This window comes from Symphalangus syndactylus, chromosome 16, assembly GCF_028878055.3.
Source record: "Symphalangus syndactylus isolate Jambi chromosome 16, NHGRI_mSymSyn1-v2.1_pri, whole genome shotgun sequence".
Lineage (NCBI taxonomy): Eukaryota > Metazoa > Chordata > Mammalia > Primates > Hylobatidae > Symphalangus > Symphalangus syndactylus.
The window spans coordinates 92100118-92118680 of NC_072438.2; the positions used below are offsets into that span (position 1 = coordinate 92100118).

Sequence of the window (18563 nt, forward strand, 5' to 3'; positions counted from 1 at the left end):
AATTGTTCTGTAGGACCTGCTTCTCCAGATTCATTGCCTTATTTGCCGAGAGAGCTAGCCCAGGTGAAGTGAATGAGAAATGCGTATAGAAGGCAGTGCAGCTTGGGGTAAAGACCAGATAGTGATATCAGACAGACTGGCTTCCAATTATGGCTTTACCACTGCTAAGTTACAATGATAATCGTTCTAGATTTTGAATGTCTGTTACTGTAGGGGTAACAATCTCCTACTCTTGATGTTTAGGGTATTTCCAGCATTTTCCTTAGTGGACACAAATGCACCTTTGTCCAGATATTTCCTCAGAAAAACATCCCACCTCAAGTGGCTTGAGCTTTTTAAACCCCAGTATTATGTGTAAAAATTGTTCTCAGTGAGAGAGACTGGGAGAGCCAGACCTTGAGCTCAGAAAGGAAGACTCAGGGCTGTAAAGATCCTACTTGTCTTCATACTGTTCTAGAAACGACATGACCAAATTCCTGTGTGAATTCTTGGAGGGGAACAAGACAACACTAATCTAAAGTAGAGCTCATGAGACAACAACCGTCTGATAATTTCTTTTGCTGCTGTTGTTTGCATTGTCATTGACTAAAGCTTTCCAGAGTTAGTTTCTGTTACTAGCAACTAAAACTCAGTTCAGCAAAACAGCATATTAAGAAAAAAAACTCGGCCCAGCACAGTGGCTCACGCCTGTAATCCCAGCACAAAAAGAAAAGAGAGAAAGAGAAAGAAAGAAGGAAGGGAGGAAGGAAGAAAAGAAAAGAAAAGAAAAGAGAAAAGAAAAGAAAAGCTAAATGGGGAAAAAAAACATTAATTGCAGAAAAGACATTAATTATGCTGCTTCTGACGAGTGGTTAGGATGATAGCCAAAATGCATAGAGAATTCACAAACCAAGAAGGAAAAGCTGAGCATATTTATTAATTAGTTTAGCCCCTGTTGTTCCATAGTGAGGGAAACAGCTTATTACAATAAGACTCATTCGCTTGCCTTAGGTGGCTGAGGGGAAACTGTGCCAGGAGGCGTGGGCTCTGCCTTCTTCAGCGAGTGGGCTGAGTGGTAGCTATAGTTAAAGGGAAACAGGCCAATCCTTGAAGTTGGACGCCAGAGAAGAAAATGAGGGTCTGGGGTCAGCCGGGGCTGGAGAGGGGACCTTAAGGCTCGGCTTCACAAAGGCCGGATGCTTTGTTTCTCAATACCACCTTCCTCCCAGTCATCTTCTCAAAAGACAGAGCTGGAAGGTGCTCATGAGCTGAGGTTTGTAACAGGCTCCTCCAGCTCTCCCACTGCCTACGAGAGAAGAAGTGAGTGGGGAATGGGACATCTCTTAGTCACTCATTTTTTAAAAAACAGTTTTAAAATACTCATGTTTTTAAAAACCAAAATGATTTGTTTTGGAGTTTTTGCAAATTTCTCTGAGTTGATTCCCACACTCGTGGGGGCAACCTAGAGTGTCCTGAAGTCAATCTGTGGAATCGCTAGGCCAGATTACCTTTCTCATCGGTTTAGTAATATAAAGAAAGGTCTCTGTGTATTTCTGGATCTCCCTATTAAAGAGATTAGTTGCTGTTTGGGCCTCACTCCATTCAATTGACAGCAACTAGATCCCTCCTGTTATAATCTCAATTCATGTAACCATTTCGGAACTTCAGCTTCTTTTAAGGAAGTTTTCTGCCTTTGTGGTTAAATATCTAGAAGTAAATGCATGTGTGCACTTAACTGCCAGTTCTGCCACCTTTTTCGTGCTCTGCATGGGATTAGCAATGGTAGGGTATCACTAGAAAATCCATGCCTACTTTAAGGACAAAAGGCCTTGGGTCTTTTGCCAACGGAACCTTTTATTCAACAGAATAAATGTGGTTGGATTTACAAGGCCAGTTGAGGGAGTCCTGTGAGGTGAGAACCTATTAAAAGACCTACTCATTGGCCAGGCGCGGTGGCTCACGCCGGTAATCCCAGCACTTTGGGAGGCTGAGGTGGGCAGATCATGAGGTCAGGAGTTTGAGACCAGCCTGGCTAACATGGTGAAACCCCATCTCTGCTAAAAATACAAAAATTAGCTGGGCGTGGTGGCACGTGCCTGTAATCCCAGCTACTCGGGAGGCTGAGGCAGGAGAATTGCTTGAACCCAGGAGGTGGAGGTTGCAGTGACCCGAGATCGTGCCACTGTAGCCCAGCCTGGGCAACAGAGCGAGACTCCATCTCAAAAAAAGAAAAAAAAAAAAAGACCTACTAATCGAGGGCTTCCCTATGACCCACCCTGATGGCCCTCCCCGAAGTGAAGGAGAAACTCCACCCTTTTCCCTATCACTTCCCCTATTACATGCCCCTATAATCACTCTTACTGCCCTGCTTTCCAATACGTTTTTGCAAAACTATGTTCCTTTGTAAGCTGACAGTTTGCCAAGAGCAGGAACCAGGTCTCGTTAATTTCTTTCTGAATCTCCAGCATCTAAAAAGATGCCTCACCATCTTGGTTGATGTTCAACAGATGTGTTAAACAAAAGAGAGGGCGATGCCTGCTAGACCCAGCTCTGCTGCATCTTGGAGCCTTCTGAATGTACACAAGGTCAGCACAGAGCAGCTAATCACCAGGAACCTGAGCTTTCTTTAGCCACTTACACTTCAAAGTCTTTGTATCTTCAGGATTTTTTTAAAAACCTCCTGCCATAGGTAGGTAAATATGGGACTCAGGAGGGTACTCAGATTCTGTGTCAGCTTCTGAGGATCAATAGCCCTCTGTAAAGCTGGATTCATGCCTTAGCACGTGTAAAACTGCCAGACTGAGACTTCGGGGACACCAAGCAAGGGGACTGGAGCTGATAGAGGCAGCACCTTGTGAACCAGGAGGGATGGGGGCATCGTGCCTGGCTCTCAGCTGGGACCGGTGTGCTTAATGCCAGGCCTACAAGTTGCCACCCCATCCTCTCCCTAACTGAGCATAAATTCAGTCAGCAAAGCAAAGCCTAAATCAGGATTTCAAGCTACCATGGTGAATCACACAGTTTGGCTTCCCTTGTCACTCAGCTTATTCTCTCTTGGGTCAGTTTCAGGTCAAAATGTACCCATGGGGACAAAGCTGAAGGCAGGGAGAAAGCAGGCTGGGCAGCGACCCCATGTCGGGAGCCTTAGCCATCAGCATCCCTGACTTTGTCATTCTGATCTCTGGGAACACAGAGAGGGCCCTCCCTTGCAGCCGAACCCTGAGCCCTCCTTCCCTGGGACTCTGGATCCCTACCAACCCTTCCTGAGGTCCTCCCGTCATGATGTGGCATCTGTTTCTGCATCTACAGCCCACTCAGATCCCCACTCCACAACAGACTTTACGCCCCCACATGCTCCTGCGCTACCCCCACCAGCTCAGCTCACAGCTGAACCTTCTGCCAGACAGATCTGCACAAGCTGCACTTTTGCATCTTCCATTTCTTCATTTGACATATGTAATACAGACAATCGAAAATTACAAAAGTAATCCACGCTTCTTGGGAAAACCCCCCAAACATTATGCTCTACACAGTAAGAAGGCAGTGTCAGCCGGGCATGGTGGCTGTGTCTGTCATCCCAGCTACATGGGAGGCTGAGGCAGGAGGATTGCTTGAACCTGAGAAGTTGAGGCTATAGTGAACTATGATCACAGTACTGCACTCCAACCTCAGCAACAGAGCAAGACCCTGTCTCAAAAAGTAAAATAAAATCAACATTTTTTAAAGAAGGTAATGTCTTTCCTTTCCTCCTGCTGCTCTTTGAATTGCTGCCATCTGCTCCTACCCCACCCACCCCCACCATCCCTGGCTTCCCCAAGGATCCCACAAGGGTTTCTTTCCTATGAAATTCAGTGGGCATTTCTACCCCTGAGCAATATTTGATGACGACAGGCGCCCCATACTTTGCCTGAACAGTGATCATCTCCAGGAAATACAGACACGGTCTCCCGGATTCCCTTCAGCTGTCCGTACTATGGTCATTCCAAGCACTGTAAACAGAGCTGGAAAGTGGAGATCCCCATACTCCATGCCCCTGGCAGTCCTGAGACCACAGGAAGAGAGAGTAGCCTGGAGTTCTGCTCATAGCCTTGCAGAGGGGCAAGGCTGAGGACTGAATTCTCTAGGACAGAGACTGCTCCCTGTTGTATCCTAAAGCAGCAAGTGGCCCTAGGTGCCTGGGAAACATTTCTGATGACTAAGTGAAGGAGGGATGGCTGAGCCAGCCCAGCTCTCCTGTGACCCTAAACCTAAAGCAACCTACTCCATCTAGCTAACCCGGAAGCGACATGCTTAGCAGTGCCAAAGCTCAGCTCAACCCTGGCACAAAGTGTGTGGGAACTAAATCCATGCTCCTAAGACGTGGACTGCAATGGAGCTGGAGCTGATTGTTACTAATTTTCTTCCTTTTCTTTTTTTTTTTTTTTTTTTTTTTTGAGACAGGTTCTTGCTCTATCACCCAGACTGGGATGCAGTGGCAAATCATAACTCACTGCAGCCTCCAACTCCTGGGCTCAAGCAATCCTCCCACCTCAGCCTCCCAAGTAGCTGGGACCACAGGCATGCATCACCATGCCCGGCTAATTTTTTATTTTTTGTAGAGATAGGGTCTCACTATGCTGTATTGTCCAGGTTGGTTTCGAACTCCTGGGCTCAAGCCATCCTCCTGCCTTGTCCTCCCACAGTGCTGGGATTACAGGTGCAAGCCACTGCACCTGGCCGGTGACTACTTTTCACTAGCACACTCTTTTTTGCACTTGAGTATGATTGCCTCTGTTTCCATGGCTGTATATGTATATACGGTATAGACTTTCTCAAACAATTCATCGGCACATTTTGGTATTTCATTTCTAGGACCAAAAATACCCCAAGTTTATAATGATAAAAATTCCCGAGTTCTATTCTCTCTCCTAATCTGGAGTTATTCAGTCAACTGGCTTACTGAGCGCGGCAGATGCACACTCCACTTCTCAATATGCACACTTTGTCATGGTTTTCCTCCTCAGAAGCCCCCACCGGTGACTCATGCCCACATTCCCTGTGTCAGCAGCCAGCTCCCAGGCCCCGCAGCAGACCTGCCAGGATGCCTCGGGGCTTGCGGCTTCTGGTCTTTTTGTTGGCATAGACTTCCCCTCCCATCCCTTGCAAATGTTTTCCTCAATAGTATTTAATCAGTATTGATGTATCACTTACATATGTAGTCCAGACATCCACTGCAGGCATTGGGAGGGAGAGAAGAGAATCCCGGTGTCGTCCTGCTTGCAGTTATTCATAATGATGAGATTCCTGTGTGTGCAACCTGTTCACAGGATGTGCAGCTACAGAGCACTCAAACTGAAAGGGCAGGAGGGTGTTGCTGAAGAGGTGGGATGTCACCAAAACAACAGGATCTCAATAAAACTCTCAAGTTTAGGTGGTGGAGCAGAAAGTATAGTCTGTTGAGGGGAATAGACCAGACACACACACACACATGCCTCAGAGGACAGAGCAGCACAGCCGGTTTTTACTTCATATAAGAATTCTCTCTCTCTCTCTTTTTTGTTTTCTTTTTTTGTTGTTGTTGTTTTTGAGATGGAATTTTGCTCTTATTGACCAGGCTGGAGTGCAGTGGCGTAATCTCAGCTCACTGCAACCTCTGTCTCCCAGGTTCAAGTGATTCTTCTGCCTCAGCCTCTTGAGTAGCTGGGATTACAGACGCTCGCCACCACGCCCGGTTATTTTTGTATTTTTAGTAGAGACGGGGTTTCACCATGTTGGCCAGGCTGGTCTCGAACTCCTGACCTCAGGTGGTCTGCCCACCTCAGCCTCCCAAAGTGCTGAGATTACAGGCGTGAGCCACTGAGCCCAGCCTCTTTCTCTCTCTTACATGTGGTTTTTCACTGCACCTCAACTCAATCTCTACTGTCTCTCTCTGAGTTCCAGATTCTGGGGCCCGAATTGCCCTTCCCCAGGTTGTCAGAAGAATGGAACCAAATCTCACCTCTCCCTTAGTTTCAGATGATCTTCCCTTTGAAGAAGGTGTCTGAACTCTATCATCAGTGTATTTTTTAAGTCTTTTTTTCCTGAGCCCTAATGATATCTTCAACTGAACGCCCTTCCTTTTCCCCACTCCAGCACTCTAGGGACCCTTGCTTTGGGCCCTCTATTGAGGCCGCTTCCTCACTTCCCTCACACTGTCTCCAACACCTGGCAGCTCCTTTCCACTGCTTCTTCCTCTTGCACCTTCCCACCATCCCCAGCCTCTCGTCCTATCCAGTCCACCCCACACTGATGTGGTTCTCAGACTTCCCAGATATCACTGCACAATCAGAGGGCTGCAGGGGGACCACCGCCCATTACACAAACGTTTAATCCCACCCCATGAACTAGGATCACTCTTACCAGTGGGAAATCTGCCTTTATTGGCACAATATGAAATCACAACAAGTGCCCCCCACCCTCCACCCAGCACACCTGCATGCACACGCACACACACGTACACACGCATATACATACACAAGCTCTCCAGTGAAGATGAGTGTGTCTCTCAGTAAGGATTTCCAGTCATAGGTACAGTTGCTTACTGCTCGTTTATTCCCATGGTCATCTAGGAACATTTGCCACTAAGCAGTAAAAGGCACTGAAGGTAAAGTTAACATGTTGGTGTAAAAGACACTGAAAATGGAGCTGGCAGAATTCTACAGAGCCAGCATTTTTCTGTGCGTTGGGAAAAGGCTGCCTTGTTTTATTCTAGCTGTGGGTATTTCAGATGGCTTAGGGGGCTTTCCACCTGGCCTCTCTCCTCTGCACCTCCTTTGACCTTGCCCTAGGCCTTGCCCCTAAATCTCTCAACCCTTTTCACTACCCAGATGGCCCCTAAAGGTTTGGGGCCATGCCCCTAAACCCCGCAGCTGCTGAGAGGCTGGACCACTGCCCTGGGCTCGGGGCGGTGGCCCCAAGGTGATTCTCCAACGCTTCACTTTCTGGCACCCTTTAGGGGCAATGGCTCAACCCTTTTCACCACCCAGCACCACAACCCTGCTCTCCCGCTTTGTCTCCTTTCCTTTCCTGCCTCAGGTCACTAGGCGGTCTCACGCGAATGCCTCTCTTATCAAACTGTCTCCTGGCCCTACCTTCGGCTTCCAGAAGCCCCACATCACCCTGGCTGCTGAGTCCCGCCCCGCAAAAGTCACACTGCTGATAAAGAAGGCTACTTAAAAATGCGGGTGTTGGCTGGGCATGGTGGCTCACGCCTGTCATCCCAGCACTTTGGGAGGCCGAGGCGGGTGGATCACTTGAGATCAGGAGTTTGAGAACAGCCTGGCCAACATGGCGAAACCCTGTCTCTACTAAAAATACAAAAATTGGCCAGGCGTGGTGGTGCATGCCTGAATGCCTATAATCCCAGCTACGTGGGAGACTGAGGCAGGAGAATTGCTTGAACCCAGGATCTGAGCCAAGATCATGCCACTGCACTCCAGCCTGGGCAACAGAGCAAGACTCTCAAAAAAACAAACAAACAAACAAACAAACAAACAAAAAAAACAGGTATGGTCTGCACCCAGGAAGTTCCCAGTCACTCAGCAGTTCTTGCACTTGGCCTTGCTTTATAAACTGTCACCACTTTCTCTCAGTCCCACCCCACTTGGTCTGAGCAGGCAACATCACTCTCCAGTGGCAGGAGTTGAGGGCCCAAGGCACAAGGCTCGTTCGTCTCTGTGCCCTCCCTCCCCAGGCACCTCATCTTCAGCCCTGGCTGGCCCCCTCACACCCAGGGTTCCCAACAAGCTTAAAGAGGTATAGCCAGAATGGCACCCTGCATAGTGCCTCCTGCGGGTCACACAGGCACCTGGAGACTCCCCCAAGCCTAACACGACACTGCCATCTGCCCAGGAGGCCTCCCTCCGCAACTCCTGCTTCTCATCCCTCCGCCTCCGTTCCCACTGCCACCCCAGGTGTCTCCTCTGTAGGCCTCCACATCCACATGGTGATCTATGGCATGGCACCACTCCTGAGTTTAGAGTAGGCACATCTAGGCTCAAAACCCCACTTAGCACCCACCCTGTGACTCAGTCATTCCACTCCTGGGCACGTACCCAGCAGAAATGTGTACATATGGCCAACCAAAGACATGAACGGGAATGTTCACAGAAACTTTATTCACCGTGGCAAGAAAGAAAGAGAGGAAACAAATGTTCCCCAACAGTAGATTGGATAGAGTAGTTGCGGCACGTTCATCAGTGTAGCACTGCACAGCAGTGAGAACGGCTGAGCTGCACGCAACAACATAAAGGAATGTCGCCCACTTAGGGTTGACCAAAAGAAACCAAACACAGAAGAGCACATGCTGTATGATTCCGTTGACAGAAGCTTAGAAATCAGGCTAAACTAATGGCTAGTGCTGGAAATCAGGATGGCGTCTACCTTTTGGGAGGAAGAAGGGGTAGTGATTGGGAAGGGGACAAGGGAGGTTTGGGGGGCATTGGGAATGTCCTATCTGTTGTCCCGATGGGTTCACTTTAACATAATTTCATCAATCTATGTACTTAAGATTTTTCTGAATGTTTGCAACCCTTCAATAAGTTAGTTAGTTTGTTTGTTTGTTTGTTTGTTTTTTGTAGAGAGTCCTCCTGCCTGGGCCTCCCAAAGTGCTGGGATTATAGGCATGAGCCACCATGCCTGGCCCTTTTTAAAAAACTCAGCTCTTTTTAGCTTGGGTAAGTTATGTATCCCTCTCCAGGAATACCAACACCTGCCTCATGCAGTGGTAATGGAAGACAGAGAAAAGCAATGCATGGGAAGCATCTAGTATGGAGCCTGAAACTGGGCAAGCACTCAATTAATATTAGCTGTGATCATTAATTAGCACTTAGTAAATGCAGAAGGAAGCTAAACCCACTGCCCCAGCTCTCTCCCTATCCCAGAAATTCTCTTGATTCCCGTAGCCCCTGTCCTGGAAGAGGCGCCCTGGGAACCACCTCAGTGCTAGTGCCCCACGCCCTGTGGCCTCCCACTGAGAATGGAATTCCTAGCCCTGCTCCCTCCAGGGGCGGAAGGAAGGCCCCCTCCCAGTTCCAGGCCTCCTCAGGGAGGGTATTCCAAGCAGCCCATTGGATTTCAGGATCCTCTGTAGTACTACTCACAGTTTAGGCATTTCTTGTTGGCTCTTGAGCTTAACTACGATTCATATCATTGTTTACCCCAAATTCCCCAAGGCCAGATCACTGGTTGGGAATGCCCACCCCGGGTGTCCTCTGACTTATTGCTGCACGTTTAACCCAGAGAGTGCCACTGATGATGAAGAATGTGCTCATTAGCTCCCAGCCCACAAGACCAACAATCAACACTGGTCTTCTGGCCGGGCGCTATAGCTCATGCCTGTAATCCCAGCAGTTTGGGAGGCCGAGGCAGGCAGATCACCTGAGGTCAGGAGTTTGAGACCAGGCTTGCCAAAATGGTAAAACCCCGTCTCTACTAAAAATACAAAAATTAGCCAGGTGTGGTGGCAAGCACCTGTAATCCCAGCTGCTTGGGAAGCTGAGGCAGGAGAATCACTTGAACCCAGGAGGCAGAGGTTGCAGTGAGCCGAGATCATACCACTGCACTCCAGCTTTTGGCAGTAAGAGTGAAACTCTGTCTCAGACAAACAAACAAAAACACTGGCCTTTGGATGGGCTTTTTGTGGGGGACATTATAACACCCTAGGCTCAGGAAATGCATCAGCTTCTCTTAACAAGTAGAACAGTCTTTCAGCTACTGTCTAACCCCTTTATGCTTCTATTTTCCTATCTATAAAGATGAGAGTGAGAATAGAGCCTTTCTCATAGTATTTTGGTGAGGATTAAATGAGCTAATTTATGTAAAATTCTTAAAACAGCGACTGGCACGTAAGAAGCCTTGCGTAAGCGTTAGGATTGGCATTCCTGCTGTTGCCGGTAGAACACAGCGCGTTGCTTCTCTAATTGAACTGTCCGGGGCCTGTGCGATGGTCCTCCCTGCTCCAAGCAGCCTCCGGTCATACTAGAGTCCAGAAGACAAACTGGAGAAACCAAGGGCAGCTTGGCAAGGGTACCAGCCACTTAAGAACTGGGTGCAATTCTGGAAGATTAAAAATGGCAGCAGAGAAAGACGGTGAAGGGCTTAGGCGGAGAGGTCATCAATGTCGTGTCCACACCTCCAATGCCTCAGGTGCCAAAAAGTGAGGTACTGGAGAATCACCTTGGGGCCACCACCCCGAGCCCAGGGCAGCGGTCCAGCCTCTCAGCAGCTGTGGGGTCCTTTTCCTCCAGCACGTTCCTCCTTCCCGCAGCCACACCTGAGCCCTTCTCCAGTTGTGTAGTAGGACACAGTCACCTCCAATCTGACTGCCTTCTTTCCTTGTGGCCCAGGACAGGAGCATAAAAATAACAAACATGGAAGTGCTTCCAGAACCTTACAGATTTCTACAACCACAGGCCTGGTCTGGAGTTGCCAGCTTCTTCCACTATAACACCTGGAAAATCCATTGACTTCTCCACCTTCTGGAAGGTTTCTCCATCTCCTGCCAGTATCTCCTATGGACAGGTATAATCTTTCCCACCAGAGTGGCTGCTTCCCAGCCCTGAAGTTAGAAAAACCACCTGAAGCAAGGCGGGCTGCTGTGGCTCACACCTGTAATCCCAGCACTTTGAGAGGCCGAGGCGGGTGAATCACCTGAGGTCAGGAGTTCAAGATCAGCCTGACCAACATGGTGAAACTCTGCCTCTACTAAAAATACAAAATTAGGCAGGCGTGGTGACAGGTGCCTGTAATCCCAGCTACTTTGGGAGGCTGAGGCAGGAGAATTGCTTGAACCCGGGAGGCAGAGGTTGCAGTGAGCCAAGATTGTGCCGTTGCACTCCAGATTGGGCAACAAGAGTGAAACTCCATCTCAGAAAAAAAAAAAGAAGAGGAGAGAGACACACAGAGAGAAGGCCGTGTGAACGTGTGAAGATAGAGGCAGAGGTTGAGGTGATGCCACTCAAAGCTAATGAACGCCAAGGATTGCCAAGAGCCACAGAGGCTGGAGGAGGCAGGAAGGAGTCTCCCCCACATTGCCCTGCAGATGCCTTGATTTCAAACTTCTAGCTTTTAGGACCATGAGACCATTCACTTCTGTTGTTGTAAGATACCTAGTTTCTGGGACTTGGTTATGGCAGCTCTAGCAAACCAACACACATGCTAACACATGCTGACATGCACTAACACATACCGACACACATGCTAACATGCCGACACGTGCGCTAACACATGCCGACATGTGCACTAACACATGCCGACATACATGCTAACACATGCTGACACACGCTAACACATGCCGACATACATGCTAACACATGCCGGCACACTCTAACACATGCCGACACATGCGCTAACACATGCCAACACACGCTAACACATGCTGACACACGCTAACACATGCCGACATACGTGCTAACACATGCCGGCACACACTAACACATGCCGACACATGCGCTAACACATGCCAACACGCGTGCTAACACATGCCGACATGTGCACTAACACATACCGACACACGCACTAACACATGCTGACACACATGCTAACAACACAGATCTGCAGCCTTCTTCGTGTCTGTGTAGCACTGAATGGCATTGTCATGCCATCATTCATTCAAACAATCCAATTGTGATGGGCCCCTGGCTTATTTCCAGTGGTCACGATTGTAAACAAAAGTGCAATGCACAGCCTTGTGTATCTATCTTGGCTCAACTGTCTTTTATATGCCTATGCTTATAATTATTTCTATAAGTGGAATTATTTATACATTTTTTCCAGCTTTATTGATGCATAATTGGCATATGAAAAAACTGTACCTAATTACTATATACAATTTGGTGAGTTTGGCCATATAAACATCCTCATGTTACCACAGCTGAGGTAAAAAACCTACCCATCACCTCCAAAAGTTTTCTTGTATACCTTTGTTGTTCCTGTACTTTTTGTTTGTTTGTTTGTTTTAGAGACTGGGTCTCATTATGTTGCCCAGCTTGGCCTCAACTCCTGGGCTCAAGCAATCCTCTTGCCTTGGCTTCCTGAGTAGCTGGGACTGCAGGTGCAAGCCACCATACCTGGCTCCATATACCTTTGAAAGGCTTTTGAAAACTTAGGCCAAATCACCTACTGAAGAGGCAAATGAGAAAAAAAAACAATAAAAAAATACAAATAATGATTTATCTGAAAAGTTTCTCAATTTACAGAGCTGACTTTCTAGCTATCTGTATGTTGCTATGCCAGTGGAAGCAATTGTTTAAGAAAAAAAAAGGTTTCAATATCACGTGAGTTCAGAGGCAGCATAGGATGAAACTGGGGAAAGCAGGCTCAGAGTCTAATTATTATTCATTACTAGAAATCACACTGAGCAGTGGTGAAACTGGGTCAGCAGCAGCATGGTGGGGGAGTTTGGTGGAAAAAAGGGGTCAGGTATCTCCCAGCTGTGGCTCGCATAGGAGCCACGGGGGACGGTGAGCATTTGGATGCAGGAAGGTCGGTTAGATTCAGGAGAAAGTCTTTGATGCAGGCCTCAAGTAAGGACCCCCACCACTTAAGATGAAGTGCAGAGAACCCAAGAAGATGAACTGGGAGGCTGGAGCAGGTTTGTTCGTTTTGTTTTGTTTTGTTTTGGCCCATGCTGAAGTACAGTGGCACAATCATAGCTCACTGCAGCCTCCACTTCCTGGGCTCAAGCGATCCGCCCACCTCAGCCTCTCTAGTAGCTGGGACTACAGGCATGCACCACCACACCTGGCTAATTTCTTATTTGTTGTAGAGACAAGGTCTCACTGTGTTGCCTAGGTTGGTCTGGAACTCCTGGCCTCATGGGATCCTCCTGCCTCGACCTCCTGAAGAGCTGGGATGACGCCACACCCAGCCTGGTGCAGGTATTGAGTAGGAGGTCAAGGTTGCTCGGGGCAGCCTTGCCCTTCTGCGGTACTTTGCTTAGGACTGGCCCTGGCCCATGAGGAGGGAAGGGAATTCCCTTGTGCTTGCTGTTTTCTCCCCTTTTCACTGTTGAAAGATAATTTTAAAAAAAGAAAAAAAATCATGACTCGCTTACAGATACACAAATGAATGCTTATTAAAGATTTTCTTCCATAAATGAAGGAACCAGGCAGGTGTTCCATCTAGTTTAAAGATAATCTGAAGAGCAGATGTGTTTCTAGATCAGGAATATGGAAATGATTGTGCAAATTAAGGCAAAACTGGTTTTCCAAGGCGGCTGGGCAAGAAGTCAATTGAACCTCTTCTGAATAGGACAGAATTTGCATATCTATAAACAAGAATTATTTCTCATTGCTGTCAGTTACTGTACTAGGTTGAATAGTGTCCACCAATAACTCATGTCCACCCAGAACCTGTGAATGTGACCTTATTTGGAAATAGGGTCTTTGCAGATGTAATAATGTTAAGTGAGGTCATACTGAAGAAGAGTAGACCATAAGTCTAACATGGCTGATACCTTTTTAAGAAAAGGGCAACTCGGACACAGAGACCCAGACACACAGTGGAGAAGGCAAAGTGAAGATGGAGGCAGAAATCAGAATGATGCATCTACAAGCCAAGAAGCACCAAGCATTGACAGCAAGTGCCAGGAGCTGGGAAGAGGGTGGGAAGGAACCTCTCCTAGAGCCCTTAGAGAGGGCTTGGCCTTGCTGAGACGTTGGTTGCAGTCTCAGTAAGCTCTGAACAGGAACCTTCAGTTCCAGTAACGTCTGGAACTGTGAAGTGATCAATTTCTGTTGTGCTAAGTTACCCAATTTGTGGTGCTGTGTTACAATAGCCCTAAGCAACTAACACAGTTATCTACAACTTTCTGAGTTATGAAATAGCTCAAGACAATGACAGGCTAAAACCAGATACCCTGGAGTTCTAGCTACTAAGAAAATGCACAGTTTTCCACGGAAGCAAATATATTTCCTGCATCATATTAGAGTTTCCTGCTCCTAGCAACCAAACTTGAAGATGGGCTGGTTTTTCTCTGTACAAGTCTATACAATATTGTCATTCTACAAGTGTGGGACCAAGTGTTTTTGCCAAAACCTTTCATTTTTACAGAGTTTTGTGCGGAGAGGGTTGAAGATGTCATCAAAATTTTTGACAATGTTTACTGTCATGTATGGATTCATGCAAAAGAATGGAGCATTTCTTTCAGTATGCTACACATTTTCAAAAATGTTGTGTAATTATGCCAGAAATTCTTGATTTAAATAATATTTTAGTCAAAATATTTTAAGAAGAATTTTTGTGTGCTTATACATTTGTTTTTCCAGCAAAGGAGCATTTTTCAGCGGCACAGAAGATTGGACAGAACAAGACCACACTCTTGGGAATGGACAAGGTGCTGTAGATTCTGTATGAATTAGCTTTTCCCATCCTCAAGATTAAAACGACACTAACAACAACAAAAGCCAACCTTTCATGGCAGTGGAACTTATGTGACAATTTGCATTCTGACAGCTGCCAAAGTTTTCTTTGGAGAGGAATATGACAGAATGTTTCAGATTGCTGTTTAAGCCAGTCCCATTGTTCCATTGAACAATGATTAGCTGAATTAGCTTAGGACGTGAAACCAAGTTTTGCAAAAGATTGATATAACACCTCTCTTGTCCCTGTTACTTATGATAACAAAGGAAATTGAGTATGGTCATTCGTCTAGGCACAATGACTCGAGATTCTGTTGGAAAATAATTGTGGTTTCTGGGACCTTGGAGATCATCATAAAACCTTTATATATATATATATATATATATGGAGAGAGAGAGAGAGAGAGAGAGAGAGAAAGAGAGAGAGAGAAAGAGAGAGAGAGAGAGAGAGAGAGTCTCTCTGTCACCCAGGCTGGAATGCAGTGGCTTGATCTCAGATCCCTGCAACCTTCACCTCCTGGTTCAAGCAATTCTCATGCCTCAGTCTCCCAAGTAGCTGGGACTACAGGCACACGCCACCGACCCTGGCTAGTTTTTTTTGTTTTTTTTTTGTTGTTTTTTTTTTTTTTGTGTGTGTATTTTAGTAGACACGGGGTTTCACTGTGTTGCCCAGACTGATCTCAAACCCCTGAGCTCAGATAATCCACCTGCATCAGCTTCCCAAAAGGCTAGGATTACAGGCGTGAGCTACCACACCCAGTCTCTTATGATATTTTTAACACTGCATGAAATTTCTTCTAAGCAAGTTTGCTAAATAACAACAACAAAAAAATTCTTAATGGGGTTTTGCCATGCTAGTGCTCCAGATGAACTGGGGTTTGCTGATACTGAGTGAAAATCAAAGGAAAAACACTCATTTCTGGTGTGTGCTCTGTCATGCACCATCAGTGGTACCTTTCAAAACTCTGTCCAGAAATTGATAAGAAAACTACAACTAAAGATGATCAATGAAATGAAAAGCTGTGTGTCAACCCCCAGATGTTTTGCTTTGCTCTGGGTGAAGATCTGAATGCCAATCAGAAAGTGCTGCTCCACTGGGCACTGGAGTGTGTTGGTTGTCAAAGGAAAATAAGCATTTTTACCTGCTGGTTGAGACTGGTATCCTATGTTTGGAATACTAGAGAAAAGAAACTCCTTAAAAGATCTTCCAGCAAAGCTTATCATATTAGACAACTATGTTCGAAAGTTTGAATATGAACTTTCCCTTATTAAAACATTTAGAGCTCAAATCAAGTCACAGATGTCAGGAATCATTACTAAAATTGTCTGTTTATTTGTTTCAACATAAAACTTTCAAACACAATGTTCTTAAAATAATTTCACAGAAAAATAAACTTTTACCTAGTGCATGCTTAGGCTGAATTGGGGGACTATTTTCTAGATATCATGGCTGAAAAATCCTATTTCAGAGCTTATCAAGAAATCCTCTTTCCTCCTAATATTCTATCTGTACCAGGAAACACCACCAAGAATTTCTTTTTTTTTTTTTTTGAGACCAAGTCTCATTCTGTCGCCCAGGCTAGAGTGCAGTGGCGCAGTCTCGGCTCACTGCAAGCTCCACCTCCCGGGTTCAAGTGATTCTCCTGACTCAGCCTCCTGAGTAGCTGGGATTACAAGAGTGCATCAGCATGCCTGGTTAATTTTTGTATTTTTAGTAGAGACAAGGTTTCACCATGTTGGCCAGGCTGGTCTTGAACCCCTGACCTCAGGTAATCCACCCGCCTTGGCCTCCCAAAGTGCTAAGATTACAGGCGTGAGCCACTGTACCCAGCTTGGCTTTGACATTTACAAGTCTATAAAGGGAATGGGTCTCTAGATAAAACTGTCTCTACAAAAGGAATAGAAAAAGGACAGACGGGCTTCCTAGATTACATAACTGAGTCATTGCATCAACCTGCCCGGAAATCTGCCCACCTCTGGACTTCTATAATGGGAACCAATGAATCTCTTTTGTCATCTAAGACGGTTTAAGTTGGGTTTGTAATTACTTGCCACATAAAGAATCTTTGCTAAATCTGAATTTGGAGCCAGGAGGTAAGTGTTGCAAATCATAAACACTAACAAGCTAAATTGCCCAGAGAACAGTGAGGATACCTCTAGCCCAGTTTTGAAATGAGGAATTCTTATTACATGTTTGCAAAATGGTTAATTAAATTGTCTTCAATTACGTCTTAGGAAATAGGTCATTTATCTATTATGATAGTTTTAGGGGATGTGTTAGGAAATGTTCTAGAATGTGTTGGCTAATTCTTGTGATCTTCTGTAAGGTTTTAGAAGAAAAAATAAACAGCCTGGGTCAAAGGTAGCCCAAGTAGAATGGGAGCTGATAATCCCTGTTAATCACAACAAAGTCTTAACTGATACAAGCACTTTGGAGAATTGCTAGGTAAAATATCCCTCCTTAAAACAAGAGAGAAAGCATTCTTATCATTTTTCTATTTTTACCCATCTATATTTGATTTTTCCTTCCTATGGACTTTGAAAACAAAACAGTACGTTAGGCTAGATGTTGAAAGGGTCATGACGAGCTCCGTTCTCCCTCTTCTTCAGAAGATGCCAAATGCAAGACTCCAAGCTTACTCATATATAAACTGACAAATTTTTTAAATGTATCTTTAAAGATGGCCGAGTGCGGTGGCTTCACGCCTGTAAATTCCAGCACTTTGGGAGGCTGAGGTAGGAGAATCGCTCAAGCCCAGGAGTTTGAGACCAGTCTAGACAACCCAGGGAAATGCCCTCTCTACAAAAAACAAAAATAAATAAAACATTAGCCGATTATGGTGGGGCACACCTGTAGTCCCAGCTACTTGGGAGGCTGTGGCCGTGATCGTGCCACTGCTCTCCAGCCTGGGCAACAGAGCAAGACCCTGTCTCAAAAAATAAGTAAGTAAGTAAATAAATAAAATAAAAAATTTGAAAGATAAAAATAATATTTTCTTCTATTCCTATCATTGTATTGGTTTAGTTTTGGTCACGATGTTGTTTTGAAATTTCAAGTAACGTTAAAAGAAAGCATATGCTTTGTATATTTTCTCAAAATGGAGATAGATTTGAAGTTTGAGAATATTCTGCCAGAGAATCTGGAAGCAGAGAAATGAAAGCTGGTTCAATACATTGTCAAAGGGAGTCCAACCAAAAATGATTGAAAGATCATAGAACAGTAATGTTTGACAGAGGAAATGAAGAGGAATTTGATTTACAAAAAAAAATTACTTTAACTTTTATAGAACTTGTCTATTTTGAAAGGCATGAGTAATTGAACTGATTTCCACTTATATCCGCCTTCCTGCCAAAGTTCTCAAAGCTTGTTTTTTCTAATGATGATAATGCATGTTCCTTGCCTCTCAGCAGCTCCAGGGAGCTCAAAGCATTTTGCAGATATTATCTCATTAGTCCTGACTCCATCCCCAGGTACTTTGTAGACATTATCCTGTGTTTTAAAAATGATTGCAGCTCAAAATGGAAAATGACACCACATCTCCTGCAGCTCTCTCTTTTTTAAACACTGTATGTAAATAATGTAAATAACTAAACGCAGGTATTAGTCTAGATTCTTGGTTGCAGACAACAGAGCTCTCACTGCAGCTAGTTTAAGCAAGAAAGAGATTAAAAAGATGCTGAATAGCTCACCAAATTTCCTGGAGAGAGGAAGAGTCTGGTTCACAGGCTGTCCATCCCAAAGCTCATTGCTGCAGGGTTAAAAAAAAAGATGCTCTTCAAAAAAAATCATTTTAGATTTACAGATATATTGAGCATATAGTTCAGAGTTCCCATATGCCATGACCCTATTATTAATATCTAACATTAGTATAGTAATTTTGTTATAATTAACGAACCAATACTGATGTATTATCAGGAACTAAAGTCCCTAGATTATTCGGATTTCCTTCGTTTTTACCTAATACCATTTTCTGTTCCAGGATCCCATCCAGGATCTCACATGACATCTAGCCATCATGTGTCTTTAGACCCTTGTTGGCTGTGACAGTTTCTGACTCAGGGTTTTGGATGATCTTGGTGGTTTTCAGGAGGACTGATCAGGGGTATTGTAGGATGCTCCTCTGTCAGAATTTGCCTGATTTTTTTTCTCACGGTGAGATGAAGGCTGTGAGTTTTAGGGGGAAGACCACAGAGGCAAAGCTCCAC

At 45.5% G+C, this 18563-nt stretch overlaps 1 long non-coding RNA gene across 1 annotated transcript; it reads right to left on the minus strand.

Moving 5' to 3' along the window:
- Positions 1 to 911: 911 nt before the first annotated feature.
- On the minus strand, positions 912 to 18169 carry LOC129464866 (uncharacterized). The gene is made up of 3 exons (XR_008651784.2): positions 18048 to 18169; positions 5170 to 5310; positions 912 to 1285 (listed from the first exon to the last, which is right to left on the minus strand). It is a non-coding gene; the product is annotated as an uncharacterized lncRNA (long non-coding RNA).
- Between the last annotated feature and the right edge of the window lie 394 nt (positions 18170 to 18563).